This window comes from Mauremys reevesii, linkage group 2 (genome assembly GCF_016161935.1).
Source record: "Mauremys reevesii isolate NIE-2019 linkage group 2, ASM1616193v1, whole genome shotgun sequence".
NCBI classification, from domain to species: Eukaryota; Metazoa; Chordata; order Testudines; family Geoemydidae; genus Mauremys; species Mauremys reevesii.
In genome coordinates, this window is record NC_052624.1 from 204595768 (window position 1) to 204615763 (window position 19996).

The following is a 19996-nucleotide window of genomic DNA, read 5'->3' on the forward strand; positions in this document are numbered from 1 at the left end:
CGCAGCTGGGCCCAGATAACCCAGCCCCATTATACCTGCAGCAATGCCAGGCCTTAAGAGAGGAGAAAAGAAAACAGCTTGGCTTAGTTTAAGGCTGACTGGCAAAGGGGCAAGAACTAGTTGCCTCTGTAACTGAAGGGAAGGATTGCTGACCTGCTCACCAAGGCAGCTGCCTGAGAGGAAGCACTGTCCCTCCACCAGCTGCAGGAGACTCTGGCGGAGACCGAGGAGCTTCCAGCTCCAGAGGCAACTGAGTGGGCGAAGCCCAGGGACATTGTGGGTCTGGCCTCCCCAGCTTGCAGCTGCCTACCCAAAGGAGCATGGGACCATGATGAGCCACTGCTCAATATCCATGAGAAAGCCCCTACAAGAAGCAGGCTGCCCAACTAAGTGAATTAGAGGGTTCATGCCTCAAACTGAACAGACGGCAGGAAGTAGCCCACAGCAGTAAATTTAGACTCCCTGTTGGGAGGGCTGTCCCTGTTCAGGGTTTGACAAACACAGGGCCCAGTGGAGAGGGAGAATCTGAGCCTTAAAGACAACCAAGTAGGGGTCTGGGAGCCACATGATCTAACCACTAGGCTGTCTGGCCCTCCAGGCCGCCCATTACACATTCATCGTTTTTGAAAAGGCACAGATTTGTAAACATTCCTCTACAATCAACCTTGACATTTCTTTAGCTTCAGCTATATTAAAGATGAGTCTTTCTGCCTCCTGTAGCATAATCTTTGCTACTCAACAGTTGTTTAGACTGGAAGTTTTCCTAAATGTGAAACAGAGCTTTCACCATCATTAATTATTTATTTGAGAACCTCTTTCAAGGGGCTTCAGAATAAATATGCCAGGAGGGAAAGAAAAATTATACAACAACCTGCAACTCAGACATTTTTATTTGCATTAAAATTAGGCCCTCATTATTCACTTTGTCCTCAAGCCTGTTTAAAGAGTTACTGTAATTGCCAGGTATTTCATTTTGCAGCATGATTTATAATTCTATTATATTTAAATATAAATTGGATACGTATTTTAAATCCTCATGGAAAGAGGACACCAAAAGAAAAATAAAAAGTTAAGATAGCATAAAAATAATAGATTTTTGTTATATAGATGTTAGGCCTTAAAAGAAGTTACTCACCTTGTGTACTAACGATGGTTCTTCAAGATGTATGTCCTTATGGGTGTTCCACTCTGGGTGTTCCACTCGAGGTGTATCTGCGTCCATGCGCTGCTGATTGGAGAACTTCAGTAGCAGTGTCTGTTGGGCCCGCACATGCGGTGTCTCTTCTTGTGCTGCGTCACGTGTGGGCTAACGGTCCTCAGTTCATTCTCTACCACAGAATCATAAGCGAGAACTCCAAAGTTGAGGGGAGGAGGAAGGATAATGGAGCACCCATAGGGACACACATCTCAAAGAACCATTGTTACTGTACAAGGTGAATAACTTCTTCGAGTAGTGTCCCTATGGCTGCTTCAGTACCCCGCTTGGAGGGCTGGGATTTTGGAGTTGAGTTAGTCATAGATGATAGTACTGTGGAGCCAAAGATGGCATCAGAAGCTGCATCCCCGGTGATCACATAATGTTCTGCAAAGTTGTAGACTGATGCCCACGTCGTCGCTCTGCATATCTCTAAGATGGGGACATCCTTAAAGAAGGCGACAGATGAGGAATCTCATGGAATGTGTACAGATCAAATCTGGAGGGGTCATGTTATGAATTTGGTAGCTATTTGAGACCCACTTGGAGAGTTTTTGAACTGATATCTCTGAGCCATTAGATCTTTCCATCATAGAGAGGAATAGTCTAGGGGACTTCCTGAAGGCTTTTGTCCTATTGAGGTAGAATGCAAGGACTATTCTAACATCTAGGGTGTGTATTATGGCCTCCCTATTGTCTCAGTGAGGTTTGGGGTAGAAGACAGGAAGGTGAATTGAGTGATTCATATGAAACGAGGAGGTCCCTTTAGGGATGAACCTTGGATGCGGCCTGAGTGTAACCTTATCTGGGAAGAATATGTGTATGGAGGATGTGTCATTAGAGCTGCTATTTCCCCAACTTTTCTAGCTAAGAAACTTCAATCAGAAAAACCCTTTTCATCGATAGGTATGCTAGCGAACGTGTGGCCATAGGTTCAAAGGGGGGCTTGGTCAGTCCTTTCACCACTAGGTGTAGGTCGCATGAGGGGGTAAGGAAGCTGAGGTTGAGGAAAAATGTTTGTTATTCCCTTAGGGAACCTTTTAGTGGTTGGGTATGAAAGTACTGAGTACCCTTCTGTGGGTTGGTGAAATGCTATGATAACTGCCAGATGGACCCTGAGATTGCTCAGGGATAACCCCAATCTTTTAAGGATTAGGGGATATTCCAGAATATGTGGAAGAGTTGCTAACACTGGAGAGATTTATTGGGGCATGCACCAAATCTAGAACCTGGACCATTTCTGCAGATAAGAGCATCATGTGGAGGATTTTCTACTATGTTGTAGAACCTCTTGCACTTCCTTTGAGTATGAGCTTTCTAGTGGTAGAACCATGTAGGAGCCATGCTTTGAGGCGGAGGACCCCCAATTTGGGATGTATGGTATCCCCTTTGTCCTAAGAGAGAAGGTACAGGGTGGCCAGAAGGGAGATTGGTGGGTACATCATGAACTGCGTCAGGTAACGGCCACACGGGAGCAATTAAAATTGCATAAGCTCCATCCATTTTTATCTTTATAAAGACCTTCAGCAAAGAGGAAATGGAGGGAAGGCATAAAGAAGGTCCTTTTCCCACAGGAGGAGGAGTGGAAAAGTGGCAATCTGTGGATGGTATTCCTCACCATATGAACAAGTCGTGACATACTCGTGGTCATGTGGGAATTTGAGACTGAGCTTGTCTGCTCTTGAGTTTTGCATGCCTGGGAGGTAAGCCACGGACAAGGTAGTGTTGTGAGAGATGCACCAGTTCCATAGTTTCATTGCCTCCATGCATAGGGAGGACGATCTGGCTCCTGACTGATGGTTGATATAATACATGCAGGTTATATTGTCTCTTAGGATTTTCGTACATGATCCTGTTATCAGTGGGAGGAAAAGGGCACAGGCATTCCTGACCGCTCTCAACTTGAGGAGATTGATGTGCAGAGATATCTCCGCAGGTGACCATTTGCTTTGTGTTGTGAGACTGTTTAAATGTGTGTCCCATCCTATGGGATGCATTTGTGGTAAGGAGCGACGAAGGTGGAACCTGTAAGAAGGAGATGCATTGGCTGGGTTCTTCCACCAGTCCAGGGAGTTCCTGATCCTGGTGGGCAGTAACAGGGGTATGTCCAGATTGTCTCTGTTTGGTCTGTAAACTGAGCTAAACCACAACTGTAGGCATCACATGTGGAGTCTGGCATGTGGAATCACTGCCATTCTTGCTGCCATATGCCCCAGGAGTTGGAGGAAGATTCCGGCTGGCACTTGAGGGCTGCATTGAACTGTGTCTGTAAGTGAAACCAGGGATAGAAACCAGTCTTGAAGTAGGAAGGCTTTGGCCTGTACCATATCTAGATTGGCCCCTATGAATTCCCAAGAGAACTCTGTAGGCCCAGTTCCATGAACAAGCATATTGTGGCTTCAGTGGCTCAACAAGGCCCCTAAAGTGATCGGGCTCTGAGGAGACAATCATCTAGGTAAGGGTAGATCATTATCTCCTGTGATTGTCGATGGGCGGCCCCACTGAGAGAAATTTGGAAAATGCTCTCAGGACCAATGAAAGAATGAAGGGGAGGACTCTATATTGACAGTGGTCGTGTTCCAGAGTGAACCTGAGAGAAGGTCTGTGAGCTGGTAGTATTGAAATGTGCAAGTCGGCATCCTGTAGGTCGAGGACCAAAAACCAGTCTCCCTGTTCCAATGATGGAATGATTGTTGACAAGATGACCATCTTGAACTTCTGAGCTTTGACAAACTTGTTGAGAGTTCTGAGGTCCAGAATGGATCTCCACCTTCCCTTTTTTTGCATATGAGGAAGTAACATGAGTAGGACCCATTGCCTCATAGATGTTGAGATACTGGTTCTATGGCTCCTAACTGCAGGAGGCAATTTATTTGCTGCTTTAGTAGACTTTTGTGAGAAGGGTACTTGAAGAGGGACAGGGAAGGGTGTTGTGGAGGGGATAGGGAGGGCGAAGTGGATGGAGTAACCAGATCTGATGATCTCTGAGACCCATCTGTCCGTTATGCACTCCCAGGCACTGTGAAATGCTGCCAAAGGGTGGCCAAATAGGTGCATGGACACTGGTAGTAGTGGGGAGAGGTCTTGCAGCACCTTGACCTGCCCGTCAAAAGTGGTGTTTAGGGCCAGGTAGTTGGGTCAAGAATTGGGAGCTGGAAGGCTTCCATTTTGAGAATTTCCCCTTTTTCCTTTGAGGCTCATAGTGCCGTTGTGACGGGAATTGGGATGAATAAGGCCTTTGTTGGTACCAAAGGCCAAACATCTCTTTTGCCCCGGCATGTAGATTCCCAGTGACTCTGAGAGTGGCCCTGGCATCCTTCAAGGAGTGGAGAGAGGCATTGATCTTTTCGGCGAAGAGCTTCACCCCCTCAGAGGGGAGGTCCTCCACTATGATCTGCACCTCCTTCGAGAGGTGAAGCCATGACGCCTGTCTCATCACCACAGCTGTGTAGATGGTCCTGGCAGTGGCAGCTGTGTTGGCAGCATCAAGGGCCGAATCCACATCTGCCTATGATGGGATTTCTTTCTTCTTTCTCTGAAGCCTCTGGTGGGCCACTGTTGGAAACAGAATATTAGACTACATGAACCAGAGCTCTGATTCAGTATGGCAATTCTATGTCCCTACAGTTGTCTTGTAACCACTTTCAGGAAAAACCGGGTTGTGTGAAGAACCCCCTTATCCTACAATGAAGGGTGAATCAGCCATAAGTGCCTGCAATTCAGTCATCAGATTCAAGTGATAGCAATCAGACATGCTGTTTTAATGCACAAATGAAATAAAGAACAGACTGGCAATGGTTCAGAGTGTCAATTTGTGTTGTGAGAACCAAATTAAGGTCTCATGTAGGAAGTGATTGTCTTTTTTGGGAATATGTGTGGTCTAAACCTTTCATATTAGGATGAGGCAGCATAAATTACCCTTGAATGAGTGGGTGACAAGTGGATGTATCTGACAAATATATGTTGGCGGTAGATATAGAATTCATGAAATTCATATAATGACAAATATCTGCATATAAGTATTGTTTGATTAGCTCTTATGAAATGTATTTGTTTCACTTATGGTGAGTTCTGTAAGTCCATCCATATACAAGTGTGTCCGCTTCCATGCTCTAACTATGGGGAGTCTCAATTCAGATACAGAATCTGACCTCATTGTTGAGACAAAAGTTTGTCTACTCTATGATGATTCAGAGCAGCAACTCTTCTCTCAGACCAGGAAGATATGAATACCATCATTGACAAGCTGGGACTACAAAAATTCCTTGACCCTTGTCCTGTCTTTTTCTTTCTCTAAAATTAAGATCCCAGTGGAACCAGAGAGAATGCATATAAAAGTGTTATCTATGGCACCCCATACAATCTGGTAGGGGATCCTCCATAAGGCAATTTGTGTTCTTGCCTGCCCTGATACAATACAGAGAGGCATTTGGTATTATGTTCTTTTGCAAACATCTATTTTCAGATGGCTTATTTCTGAAGAGTGAGGTTCACCAACATCTTCTTCACAGACTACTTATGTTGATCCTAAGGCTTGTGACTGAGATAATCTGCTAACATTTTTCTTTCCTGCTAGGGCTAGGTGAACAAGAAATGGGAAAACAGTATGATGGAAGCCCTCTTCCAGAAAGACCTTCCTAACAGAATGCATGGGACTTGATACGCTCTCGTAATTCATTTACGAATTGCAGCTACATGGTCTTTGTGAACTTGAACCACTCAGTGTTGCATCTTTGGCAGAAAAGTCATTAGTATGACATATTACCTTTAAATTCAGGACATTGGTATGTATTCTTGATTCCCTGACATGTTCTTAAATCTCAGATCTGGCAAACATGATCTCTACTGTTGCAGAGGTATTTGTGCAAATCGTAACTTTAGATACCAAAGGAGGGAGGAATGGAATGCTGGACTGAGGCACTATGACTGAGGCATTGTCCACCACAGAAATGAGTCCAATATCTCTGGATGCGTGGTCATCTTTTTAAATAATCTTGCTATTTGCTTTCATTGTGCATTCATTTAAATTCAACAAGATTCTTATTTGTAATCCTGGTATGAGATGTCACCTGAGTGCTTGAGGTAATTAAAATATAAGAATAGCCATAATGGGTCAGACCAATAGTCCGTTTGGCTCAATATCCTGTATTCTGACATTGGCCAATGCCAGATGCTTCAAAGGGAATGAACAGAGCAGGGCAATCATCAAGTGATCCATCCCCTGTCATCCAGTCCCAGCATCTGGCAATCAGAGGCTTAGGGACACTCAGAGCATGGGATTGCATCTCTGACCATCTTGGTTAATAGTAATTGATGAACCTATCCTCCACGAACTTATCTAATTCTTTTTTGAACCCTGTTATAATTTTGGCCTTCACAACATCCACTGGCAATGAGTTCTACAGATTGACTGTGTGTTGTGTGAAGTATAGGGACACCTGGAGCCCTAACAGTTGTAAAAACGTTCTCATTTGGAGCTATTGGATTCTTGATGAGAGCAGATGTGAAAGGCATTCTTGGTTGGTATTTATGTACTACCATAATAAACAGGATTAATAATCTGGAATGTTGTGAAACCTCTTCTTTAGGCCAGGAGAGCTTTTAATTGGAAACATTTAATACTGCTCCTAAAAAGTACTAGATAGTGATTCTTCAGTCTGACAAGTTTTGTTTAAAGTATAGCTAGATTGCGAAAGAAATGCTATGTTGTTAGTTGTGATGTAGTTCTTTTTAGAGGGTGAATGTATTTCCATTAAAGTTGGTTCTGCACCTGAATCCATCTCTCTGACTAGTGTAATTTCTTAGTTGAACATATGTACCCATTTTGTATCAAAGCAAAAAACAAACAAACAAACGAAAACCATTATCAGGTATCAGTTTCCGAGTTCCACTCAGGTGGAATTTTTAGTTCATCTGCAGCTCCAGTTCTCAGATAACTGACAGTTCATTTTCAGAGATAAGCTTAAGCCTTGAGATATTTGAAGATAAGTGTAGATCAGGTGTTCTGATTCCTGATTCCTGTCACTGCAGCTAGGAATTTTGTGGTTATACAGTGCTGTTGCTAGTCCACAAGGAAGGCTCTTTTATTGGTAAGTGATCGTGGTCTACACACAAGTGAAGGTGTTTCTGATGACACTGTCTGATTGAGATGTGTAAACAGATCTCTCTCAGATCAAGACCTTTAAACCAGTCATGAGAAGGCAAAGAAGGGATGGGAGATGTTAATCTCATCAAACAAAATTTCTTGATAAACGTTCAAATCTCTCAAGCCCATTTACGGATGTGGCCTCCCTTCCTTTTTGGGATAAGAAAACAGTGGGAATCCCTTCCCTTAATTCTGTATGGAACTTTTTCTATGACTTTACAATAATTGGCAACAATCTTCTCATTTGAAGGATTCCTCAAAAGAGATAGAGAAAAAGGATAGGGGGGTAGCATGAAGTGGAATTTGAAAGCATGTTTTTTTTCAATCACTTCTAGCACTCTATCTGAAATAATTCTACTCCATGCCACTAAGAAGTGAGAGATAGATATTCCCTAAAGGGTGCAGGACAAGGTAGGAGGATGGGAAGGTAAAGGGGAAATAGATATATTTGACAAGTGAAGTTCTCAGATGCGGGATTGAAGTTGCTATCTGGAGGGCAGTGAAGCAAAGGCTGAGTGGCTAATTAACTGTTTTTGCTTTTAAGGACAGAATTCCTGAAGGCTGTTCAGTTGGGACAAAAAACAGCCTAATTATTTTTTTACAGGACTGAAAAAGATCCATTAAAACAGAAGAGCTTCTTGTGTCTTCTGGAGCTAAGCTACATCAGGCCTAGGGAGCAGATTTGGTCTCCTTAATTTTGCTTACTGTTTCTGACTAAGTTAGCCTTTGAAGGACAAATCTGTAACACGGGACACAAAAAACCTAGTTTGGAGAAAGTTATTACTGGTGTAAGTGCATATTATCGTTCAGGATTTGAAAAATAACTTAAAAAACTACCACCAACTGTTGAATGTGCAGAGTTAAAGTTGCATTTCTCAAACAAGGCTCACACTCAGTTATCAACCATAACCTTAATTCTACCCCAGTAAAGTCAACAGAAGACAAATCTGAGTTGTGGACATGGTTAGAAGAATTTCACTACACAAAATGATCATCAGCAAATACAAGCAGAATTGTTACTGTTAGTTTCCATACACAATTATGGTGTGTGTTATTATGCAGCAGTTTCCATACACAAATTCAACAAAATTACTCCTAAGAAAGAAGATACTGATGTATGCATGACTGAATATTTAGAGAACCAGTATTTACTTTTTTTCAACATGAGTATCAAGGGAACGGAATTCCAACTTGGATATTTACATGCTACTTACATAAAACTCTCACTGTAGCTTCAAATTCAACTATTCATCACTTCCCCTTAAAAACAAATAAAACTGGTGGTGTGTTTCTGGCAAAGAATTGCTACCACATTTTCAGTGTGGAGGAGGCTGCAGTCAGTTGTAGGTGAAGTGATCTTACTTTTGGAATCCTTCAAAAGGAAAAGTGCTATATAAATATTTTTTGAACATGTATAAAATCAAAAAGGAAGATGAAATAATTTCCGAAGTGTTTTCTCATGATCACTTCATATCAACCAACAAGAACTGGTTGACCATGTAGCAGAAATAAAGCACATTATAAAGAGACAGAAATCACATTCATATCAACCAAAAAGAACCTGGGCTTCATTGTATAATATAGCCCATAGCTGAGAACAATTAATTGGCATAAAATCTTCTCTGAATAAAAAGGTGTTAAAGGCACTCATAAATTAATAAAATAACTTCATTAGATGAAATCAATTTCATCTGCCCTATCAGAAAACACATTCACAATATTGTGCCCAATGTAACTACAATTCATCTGTTGTTTTTTTTTTTCAAAATATTTGTTAAGATCATTAAGATTTTTCACCACCAGTTACAAAGCAATATACATCAACAGCCAATACCCAGGAAGAGAATAGCATACCATCATGACCTATAGCATTGCTGAGTCTCTCTGGCTGGTACATAAGCAGAGATATTATGGTGCTGTTCTTTTCAGCAGGCCTGGTACCCCAGTGACACTGCACACAGCTGTAGAGCAGAATCTTATTAAAAGATGAGATTTTTGTTGCTTTTCTTTGCATTACATTTTTTTGCTGCTTTAGCCTGGTAATATATGTCTAATATAGGATAGTTACCTGTTCTGTAACTGCTGTTCTTTGAAATGAGTGTCTCATGTCTGTTCCACAGTAGGTGTGTGTGCTTGCCACGTGCACGAGTGCCGGAAGTTTTTCCCTCAGCAGTACCCGTAGGGGGAGGGCTGCTGCGACCCCTGGAGTGGTGCCGCTATGGCGCGCTATAAGGGGGGGCCGCGCACTCCCCCCACCCTCAGTTCCTTCTTGCCAGACCAACTCCGACAGTGGGCAGGGGCGGCTCCAGGCCCCAGCACGCCAAGCTTGTGCTTGGGGCGGCAAGCTGCAGGGGGCACTCTGCCGGCGCCGCAAGGGTGGCAGGCAGGCTGCCTCCGGGGCTTGCCTGCGGAGGGTCCGGTGGTCCCGCGGCTTCGGTGGACCTCCCGAAGCCGCGGGACCAGCGGACCCTCCACAGGCAAACCGCCGGAGGCAGCCTGCCTGCCGTGCTTGGGGCGGCAAAATCCCTAGAGCCGCCCATGACAGTGGGAAAGGAGGGCGGGATGTGGAACAGACATGAGCAACACATCTCGAAGAATGCCAGTTACGGAACAGGTAACTGTCCTTTCTTCTTCAAGTGTTTGCTCATGCGTATTCCACAGTAGGTGATTACAAGCTATGTATGATGGAGGTGGGTAGGAGTTTATGAATCCCCTGGCTGGAGCACAGCCCTACTGAAAACAGTGTCATCCCTGGCGTGGGAGATGATTACATAGTGTGACGTGAACATGTGTACTGAGGACCAGGTAGCGGCCCCACAGATGTCGTGGATAGAGACATGAGCGACAAAGGCAGCCAAAGAGGCCTGAGCCCTTGTCGAGTGAGCCCTTACGATAGGTGGTGCGGGAACCCCTGCTGGGTCGTAGCATGTCCGGATGCACGACATGATCCACTGAGACAGTCTCTGGGTGGAGATTGGTTGGCCCATCATGCGCTCTGCTGAGGCAACAAAGAGTTGCGAACACCTACATAACGGCTTAGTCCGATCCAGATAAAAGGCCAGAGCCCTGCGCACGTCGAGCATATGGAGGCGGCGGCCTCGTTAGAGGTATGTGGCTTAGGCAGAGGACAGGTAGGAAGATGTCCTAGTTAATGTAAAAGGTGGAGACCACCTTGGGGAGGAATGAAAGGTGTGGGCGGAGCTGAACCTTGTCTTTGTGAAAGACTGTATGGGGGTGTGTGTCGCAGGTCAGGGCCCAAAGCTCCGAGACCCGCTGGGCTGACATGATGGCCACAAGGAAGGCTACACTGCTCTACAGCCAAAATGCTTCTGAAATAAATGTAGTCTAACTTTACTAATTCTGGGTCACTGAGAATGAAAATGATGCTTAAAATTGTTGATTGGCTCTAGTTTTCAAGATATGCTATTGGGTCAGTATATACGACCCTTGACTTGGGAATAGCGGAGGATAAGTGAGTTATAAAGGGAAGGGATCTCAATTTAAACCAGAAATGACTAAAATACATCTTTGACTGGATCTATGAATAAATCTATGACTGGGTTTGGACAGTACTTGCTTTTTAGGCAAAACAATGAATGATGCAATCTGAAGCTGGTGTTGCGTCATACATGATATGAATTGCATCATGTTATTCCTAGAAGTCATGGATGATGCAATCATAACGAAGCTTACATCACTCTGCTGAACAAATTGCCCTATATCAGCTCTAGAAATCATACAGTGTCGTGCTCTCTTATTTGTCAGTGTTTGATTTTGCAATAGGACACATTTCTGTTTAGCCAAAGTGAGCAGAGATGCCTTGTACTTGTGTGAACAGTGCAGATAACTTCTGCTATGTTTGTGGTGAAGTGACTTTTGCATCACAAAAGCGCAGTATAACCACTATGGTTAAGAAAGCCTATCACCTTTATTTTGGCTGCAAAATTGGAGATCAGGACAAGAGGTGGGCCCCACACATATGCTGCAACACTTGTGCAACAAATCTTTGCCAGTGGTTGAACAGGAAAAGGAAATCTATGCCTTTTGCAGTGCCAATGATTTGGAGAGAGCCAACAGATCATACCAGCAATTGTTACTTCTGCATGGTGCCTCCAGTTGGGAAAGGTGTGTCAAAGAAGAAAAAGTGGACTGTGCATTATCCAAACATTCCATCAGCTATACGCCCAGTACCCCACGGAGAAGGACTGCTGGTTCCTGATGCACCAGAATCATTCTCACTTGAGTCAGAAGAGGAAGAGAAAGAGGATGAAACTTCTGGTCCTGAACCATCAATGTCACAGGACCCATATTTTCTCCCATCCTCCTCCTCTGAACCACACCTCATAACACAAGGTGAACTGAATGACCTTGTCAGGGATTTGGAACTACCCAAGAGTAAGGCAGAGCTGTTGGGCTCCAGACTACAGCAGTGGAATCTCCTGGCAGGTGATGTTAGGGTTTCCATGTTCCATGACCGTCAAAAGGATCTTGTCCCATTCTTCTTCATGGAAGGTGATCTTGTAGCCTGCAACAACATCGATGGTGTGATGGCAGCCCTCAACATCATTCACGATCCAGATGAGTGGAGACTGTTCATTGATTCATCGAAGACGAGTCTTAAAGCTGTTTTAGTGCATAATGGCAATGTTTTGCCATCAATTCCAGTTGGTCATGCAGTCCATATGAAGGAAACCTATGACAACATGAAACAACTTTTGAGGTGCATAAACTATGACCAACATCAGTGGCAGCTTTGTGGTGATTTGAAGGTTGTTGCTCTCTTGCTTGGTCTGCAGACTGGATACACAAAGTACTGCTGTTTTCTCTGCGAATGGGATAGTCGTGCAAGAGATTCCCACTACATCAAGAAAGATTGGCCACTCCAACAGTCATTGGAGCCTGGGAGGAAAAGTGTTCAGCATCCACCACTTGTTGAATCAAGGAAGATTTTGTTACCACCCTTACACATCAAGCTGGGTCTGATGAAGAACTTTGTCAAGGCCATTGACAAAACACAAGCAGCTTTCAAGTACCTCCGTGGAAAATTTCCAAGGTTAAGTGAGGCTAAGATAAAGGAAGGTGTCTTTGTTGGTCCTCAGATTCGTGAACTTCTTTGAGATGATGCATTTGACCATGCACTGCGTGGCAAGGAAAAGATGGCATGGAAAGCCTTCCAGTTAGTGGCAATAAATTTTCTCGGAAACAAGGCAGACAACTACAGGCTTCTCAAGGCATACAAAAGCCTTGGTTGCAACATGTCACTAAAGATTCATTTCCTTGCACTCTCATCTAGATTTTTTTCCCAATCGAACTGCGGAGCAGTGAGCGACGAGCATGGCGAGCGATTTCACCAGGACATTGCAACAATGGAGAAACGCTATCAGGGCAAATGGAGCCCATCAATGCTTGCAGACTATTGCTGGACAGTGACAAGAGATGCTCCATTTAATGAATACAAGAGACAAGCCAAGAAGCGCCGAGTAGACACTGAATAGGACTAAACTATGTACATAATAGTTTTTTGCCTTTTGTTTCATAATAAATTTTAGTTATATAACCCTTTTGCTGATTTTTGAAGTGTTACATAAACAGGACAGGTGAAATATTATCATGTAAAGCAACCATAAACACATGAAAAGACCTAGGTTTACAATTTATGATTAAAACTCTATCTACACAATATACATAGACATAAAATGTAAAAACTTACATAACTTAGAAACAGTAGCCAATCAGTTGTTTTAATTGTCATATTTGAATTCAGCACATCAAAATACATAATAAATAGCACATTTTATCTCTGAAGCAGACGACTTCTCAAAAATTGTAGACCAGTGCTACCTTCCAGGAAAGGTGAGACCACGAGCACTTGGCCAGGGGTTTGAACGGGGGCCCCGTGAGGCGGGACAGCACCAAGTTTAGATCCCACTGAGGGACAGGTGTTCTAGCATAAGGGAAGAACCGGTCTAGCCCTTTGAGGAAACACGTGGTGATGGAATGGGAGAAAACCGAGCAGCCCTGAACCAGCGGATGGAAGAGGCCAGGCCTTCAGTTCGAAGGGAAAGGAGGTACTCAAGGATAAGCTGGAGCAGGGCAGACATTGGGGAAACACCCCGCTCACCCACTCACCTGTAGAACCGGGACCATTTTGCCAGGTAGATCCGGCGCGTGGATGGCTTCCTACTTTCGAGGAGGACATGCCTGACCCCCTCCGCATTTAGCCATTGATCAGCCAGGCTATCAGACGGAGAGTGTCCGGATTGGGGTGGAGGAGGCAGCCTTGGTCCTGGGAGAGGAGGTCCTGGCGGAGCAGCAACAGATGGGGAGGGGCCACAAGTAAGCCTCGGAGGGTCCTGTACCAATGCTGCCGGGACCAAGCTGGGGCGATTAGGAGGACACATGCTTTGTCCATTTTTACTTTCTCCAGGACCTTGGCAATGAGGGGAAATGGGGGAAAAGCGTAAAGAAGTTGGCCCGACCATGAGAGGAAGGCGTCAGAGATCGTATTCCTCCCCACTCCCCCCAGGAACAGAACCTGTGGCAACGGCGGTTCTTCCTGGTCACAAACAGGTCTACTTGGGGGGAGCCCCACGCTCAGAAGAGCTGGTGAGTGATCTCTCAGTGGAGCAACCACTCGTGGTGGGAGGAGAAAACCATGCTGAGGTGATCAGCCTGTGTGTTGTTGAAGCCTGACAGGTGGAAGGTCTTCAGGGAGATGTCATGGACTATACAAAACTCCCAGAGGTTGAGGGCTTCCAGGCAGAGGGCCGAAGACCACGTCCCGCCTTGCCTGTTGATGTAAAACATCGCGGCGGTGTTGTCCGTGAGTACTCTGACCACCTTGCCATGTAGCTGTGAGCTGAACGCCACGCAGGCTAATCGTATCGCCCTGAGCTTCCTGAATTTTATGTGAAGGGACAGCTCCTCGGCCGACCACATCCCTTGGGTCTGAGAGTTCCCTAAGTCGGCTCCCCAGCCCAGGTCTGATGCGTCAGACACTAAGTCTAGTGACAGGGTGGGGTCCCGGAAGGGAATTCCCTGGAGCATATTGTCCGGGCAGGACCACCATTGAAGCGTGGCGATCACCCGTGCTGGTACTGAAAGGACCTTGTCTAGTTTGTCATGGGCCTGGGAGAACTCTGAGGCCAACCAGAGTTGGAGGGGCCTCATCCAAAGCCTAGCGTGGTTGACCACATACATGCACGCCACCATGTGGCCCAGGAGCTGTAGGCATGCCCTGGCCATGGTAACGGGGAACTTTGTGACCGAGGCTATAAGCCCCTTCAGGGTCAGGAACCTGTCCATGGGAAGGGAGGCTGTGGCCTTGGAGGCATCCAGGAGAGTGCCTATGAATTCTATGCGCTGCACCAGGACCAATGTCAACTTGGCCTTGTTTACTAGGAGGCCCAGTTTGACGCACGTGGCCAAGAGCAGGTCCACATAAATCTGAACCTGGAATCGGGAGGTGCCTTTGAGCAGCCAATCGTCAAGGTAGGGGAATATTTGTACCCCTTGACATCTGAAGTAGGCCGGCACTACTGCCATACACTTTGTGAATATCCTGGGCGCGGTGGACAGACCAAGGGAAGGACCACAAACTGATAATGGTCCTGTCCCACCAGGAAATGGAAGAAGTGTCTGTGCCCCTCGAATATGTGGATATGAAAGTAAGTGTCCTGGAGGTCCAGGGCCGCATAGCAATCGCCAGGGTCCAGGGAGGGTATGATACATGCCAGTGAGACCATGCGGAACCGGCATTTTGCCATGAACCGATTGAGGCCTCGCAGATCCAGGATGGGTCTGAGTCCCCTTGTCACCTTGGGGATCAGGAAGTAACAGGAGTAGAACCCTTTACCCCGGAATTCCCACGGAACCTTCTCTACGGCTCCCAAGCTGAGGAGCCGACCCACTTCCTGCTGCAGCAGGGGCAGATGCGACGGGTCCCCCCTGCCAACTGAGGGAGGAGGGTGGGAGGGCAGGGGTGAGACAAACTGTAGCGTATAACCCTGGGAAATGGTGCTGAAGACCCATCAGTCTGATGTTATTCGGGACCATTGCAGAAGGAATGCAGACAAGTTCCTGAAACCCAACTTTATTGGTGGGAGGATCCTTTTGGGGGTAACTGGGGTACCCTCCCACAACCAGTCAAAACCGCCTCTTGCCCTGCTGCTTGCCCCTGGAGGGCCCAGGCTGCGGGGCAGAGCGGGACTGCCTTTGAGGTTGCCTTTTCTGAGTTTTGGACCTCTTGTAGGCAGGCTCGTATCTAGGCTGAGGAGCAGGAATGGGGCTTGCGACTTGGGCTTTTCCTTGGGCAGAACGTAGAGGCCTAGGGTTTGAAGGGTGGTATGTGAGTCCTTCCTGCTGTGGAGCATCATATCCATTTGTTCTGTGAACAGGTCCTTGCCGTCAAAGGGAAGATCCTGCATCACAGACTGTGCCTCTGCGGAGAGCCCGGACAGGAGTAGCCATGATGCCCTGCGCATGGACACAGCCGAGGCCATGGACCGAGCAGCCTTGTCAGCCGCATCTGCTGCCACCTGCAGAGCAGCTTTTGTGGCAGCAGCACCCTCCTCCACCAGCACCTTAAAACTTTCACTCTCTGGAAGGGAGGGTTCGAATTTTGGCAGTGATCCCAAGTTAAACTCATAATGACTGAGGAGGGCCTGGTGGTTGGCCACCCTGAGCTGGAAGCTGGCGGACGAATAAAGCTTCCTGCCAAGTGAGTCCAGCCTTTTGGAATCTTTATTTCTGGGTGCAGGACCTGGTTGGCCTTGTCTCTCCCTGTGGTTCACGGACTCTATCACTAGGGAGTTGGGGGCCAGGTAGGTATAGAAATATTTGTGCCCCTTTGTGGACACGAAGTATTTGCACTCCGCCCATTTCGATATCATGGCAAGAGAGGCCGGTGTTTGCTAGAGAACATTAGAGATATTGGCCACCCCTTCATGGAGCAGGAGGCCCACTCTGCCCAGTGCCGAGGATGAGAGTACATCAAACAGTGAGTCCGAGGGTCCCTCCATCTCCTCAGTTTGGAGGTGGAGACTGGACGCTACTCGCGTTAACAGCTTCTGACGGGCCCTGAAGTCCTCTTGCGGTACAGAGGGGGGCAGGGCTGTGATCTTGTCCTCCAGCGCGGGGGAGGGGGTGGTACTGGGTTCTGCATGCTGGCCAGTGCTGAGGGATCTGCCCTTTGGTTGGACTCCTCTTGCAGTGCCGAGGATCCGTGACCTGCCGATGCGTCCCTTGGAGGTCTGGACAGTGTGGCTGACAGAGCCTCCGATGCTCCCGCTATCGACCGAGGGCCTTGCTGGATGTGCACAGGGGGCCAAGGGGTCCACTGGCACCACTGACCCTGCCATGGGGGTCCCTGCCAGTGGCCCTGGTGCGGTGCCGGCAGCACCAGTTGGTTGGGTTGGCCCAGCTGGGTGATAGGGCGCTGCATGCAGGACAAGGTTGGGGTTGCCAAAGACCTGTCGGTGCCGTGCGAACGGTAGGCATGGTAGTGCTGAGCACGACATCTGCCACGGCATCTGGACTCCGACGTCAAGGAACGGTGCCACCTCGAGCTGCTGCTAGTTGAGACGCTTCGACGCCTGGATCCATGACAACGTGGAGCTGGCAATCCCTGCCAGGAATCGTGAGCTCAGTGCCTCAATGCGCGAGAGTCAGAGCATGACTGGCGACGGTGGCCGTGTCGGGAGCGGCTCCTGTAGCTTCCCCTAGAGTGGAAGCATCTGTGGCGTCGGTGCCTGTCCCGCTGATACACTGTACTCGGCGTGGAGCAGTGCCTGGAGCTCTGCTCTGATGGCACCTTACCAGACAGCCTGGAGGGCAACGAGAGGGGAGGCTGTGCCCTGACAGGACACTGGGTGACGAACGAGCTCAAGAGCAGTCCCCTGACTGGGATCTGCGTCGGGTCGGTGTCGGCTGCCAAGATCCCAGCGGTGGCTTGCCTCTAGTCCAGGTTCCGGGTACCTGCGGTGCCTCGGGTACCTGCAGGGTCATAATCTCTTTGGCCACTTGCAGGACCTCCGGTGTCGAAGGCATGCAGACTTCAGCCGGAGAGGTCTGAGTCGACGCAACCAGGCTGCTCCACTTGACCTGAGTTGGAGCTCTAGAGCCTGGGGGGAACCGGAGCTGCCAGATGTGAGTCTAGCCTCTCCCTGTGCCTTCTCTCGATGCTTCTGAGACAACAAAGCCTTCCTCTGCTTTTTCGATGGGGAGTGGTGCCAGCCACCGGAAGGTGCCGGGGGGGGGGGGGGGGCCGCTGGGCGCTGATGCCAAGTGCCCGGTGCCAATTCCACTCAGTGCACCAGGGTAGGAGCCAGTGCCAATACCACGTGAAGGGCCCAAAGTCTAATGTCTCTCTCTTTTTTTGTCCTGGGTTTGAAGGACCTGCAGATTTTACAGCGGTTGCTGATATAGGATTCGCCCAGGCAGCAGAGACAGTCGGTGTGCGGGTCCACTTTTGGGCATCGAACACCTACAAGACTCGCCTGATTTAAACCCTGGGGCCCGGGGCATACCCCAGCCCAAACTCTAACTAGCTAAACTAGAACTTTTAACAGACTAACTGAAACAGGTAATACTGAACAAGATGAGATTTGGGATGAGCTGCAGCAAAGCTGGAGCAAGTAGTTCCGATGCACCTTCACTGGCGGCAAGAGGGAACTGAGGGTGTGGGGAACGCACGGCTCCCCATATAGCATGCCATAGCGGCGCCACTCCAGGGGTCGCAGCAGCGCTCCCCTTACAGGTACTGCTGAGGGAAAAACTTCTGGCAGCGGTGCACGTGGCAAGCACGCACACCTAGTGTGGAATAGACAAGAACAAGCACTCGAAGAAGTAGTAAAGTGTTCAATCATAGTATTGTTCTGTGTATTCAGCTGGAGGAAGACAAAGTGTTTATTTTAATTTTTTTTTTAATACAAATTCAGGATGGCTGCTGAATATAGCTGTTCAATGCTTTAGATAATCATGAGTTGTTAAATGGATGATCCTAAATAGCTATTAACACTGTGTTCTGTTTTGAATTGAGTAAATGGAATGAGTTAGTGGTCTAACTGGCAATTTAGACTACCTAGACCAGTTTCCCAAACTACAACATATGGGCAATGTGTGATCCTGGGAGAGGTAAGTTGATCACATAGGTGAAATCTTGATTCAAATGAAATCAATGGGAGTGTTATCATTAATCAACGATTCAGGATTTCATCCAATGTTGGCTCTTCTTGTTTCCAGCTGCTAAACGGCATTACAATACCGATAAATGTACACTTTCCAATTTTACTTTTCCAAGTAATTGTTGTAAACGGCCAAGAGATGTTACATGATTGTGAATGGAAAAGAAGTTGGACCACAAAACTCTTTCATTTTTAAATGAGTGTTTCCCAAACATCTACCTAGAACCACTATATTCCAGCAGTTTGGATTTGGTCCTTCTTCCCTCCAAGGGAGACAAAGGGAGAATGATGAAATTTACTAGATATGAATCCTTTAGATAGGGCCTTAAAACATTGCTGTCTGGATGTTAGATATCCCAACGGTGCTTTTTAAAAAAAAAGTTTCTGCTTATTCACCTGCCCTTATATCACTCCTACTAATTTTTGTGGTTTTACAAACCATATTTTTAATTTGTGAGATACATTATGTAGATAGGAAGTAAAAATCTATGTTTAATGTCAGTTCTTAAAAAAGAGGTGATAGTTCATGTGCAGAAAGAATGCACATACAAAATAATGGCCATACATACATACATAGTGTAATTTTAAATTTTGGCCCATAAAGGGAAGTCAACATGAAACTTACTCCACTCATAAAACGTGGACCAGATTTCAGTCTAGTCCCTAAGACTCCCTGCTGGGTTTTCGGCCACACAAACGGGGAAATGACTGACAACATAGGGGAAAGAATGAAATTGTAAAGTGCTGTCAAACGCACAAAGTAAATTGAAAAAACAAACAAACTTTTTCAGTTCAGTAACCTGAGGCATTACTTGTAACTATATTAGGTTAAACACTTTCAAAATGAAGTGTGATTAAAGTTAGATGGACCTCTAATGCTTCAACTATAACAAGAGGTCATGAAACCTAGTGAGAGAGATTATCAAAAGCACTTAAGAGTTTTAGGCACACAAGTCCTATTTAAGGTCAATTGGATGTGTGCACCTAAATCCCTTAAGTGCTTTTAAAAATACCCCCTAAAGTTTAAGGAAGGTTAGTTTATACTTTCCTGGATTGTTAGTATTATTATTTTTTCTGTCTTAATCTTAAGAAATCAATTTTTTGAAAATATTTTTACATTCAAAATGTGCATTTCCTAGAGACAAATACAGCTCCAAAGCATAAGTTAGGGAATGCATTTAATTTTTGTTGGAAGAGGCACCCCTTATCTACCAGAAAGTTTCTCCAGCCACACTCTGGTGTTATGTACCTTCTTTATGTGGTTTATCCCACCCTTCTTATAATAAAGTCATTTAGGAAAACTAGGTATTTAACATTTTATTCAATATAAAATACCCAAAAAATCTATAAGCCACTTCTAAGCAATCACATTCTGTACAATAGATACGGTATATCCATGATAAACTAGACCAGTATACTGTATCCAAACGGAAGCCAAAGAACCGATTACAAATTACTACCTACAGATAACTA

General features: G+C 46.1%; 1 long non-coding RNA gene across 1 annotated transcript in view; it reads left to right on the forward strand.

Annotated features, from left to right (window-relative positions):
* Positions 1-16063, forward strand: part of LOC120399111 — a 41201-nt gene extending 25138 nt beyond the window's left edge. Inside the window, exons 2-5 of the long non-coding RNA XR_005594963.1 lie at positions 13768-13946; positions 14029-14163; positions 14742-14831; positions 15737-16063. This is a non-coding gene — a long non-coding RNA (uncharacterized LOC120399111). The remainder of the gene's footprint in view (positions 1-13767; positions 13947-14028; positions 14164-14741; positions 14832-15736) is intronic.
* Positions 16064-19996: the final 3933 nt, after the last annotated feature.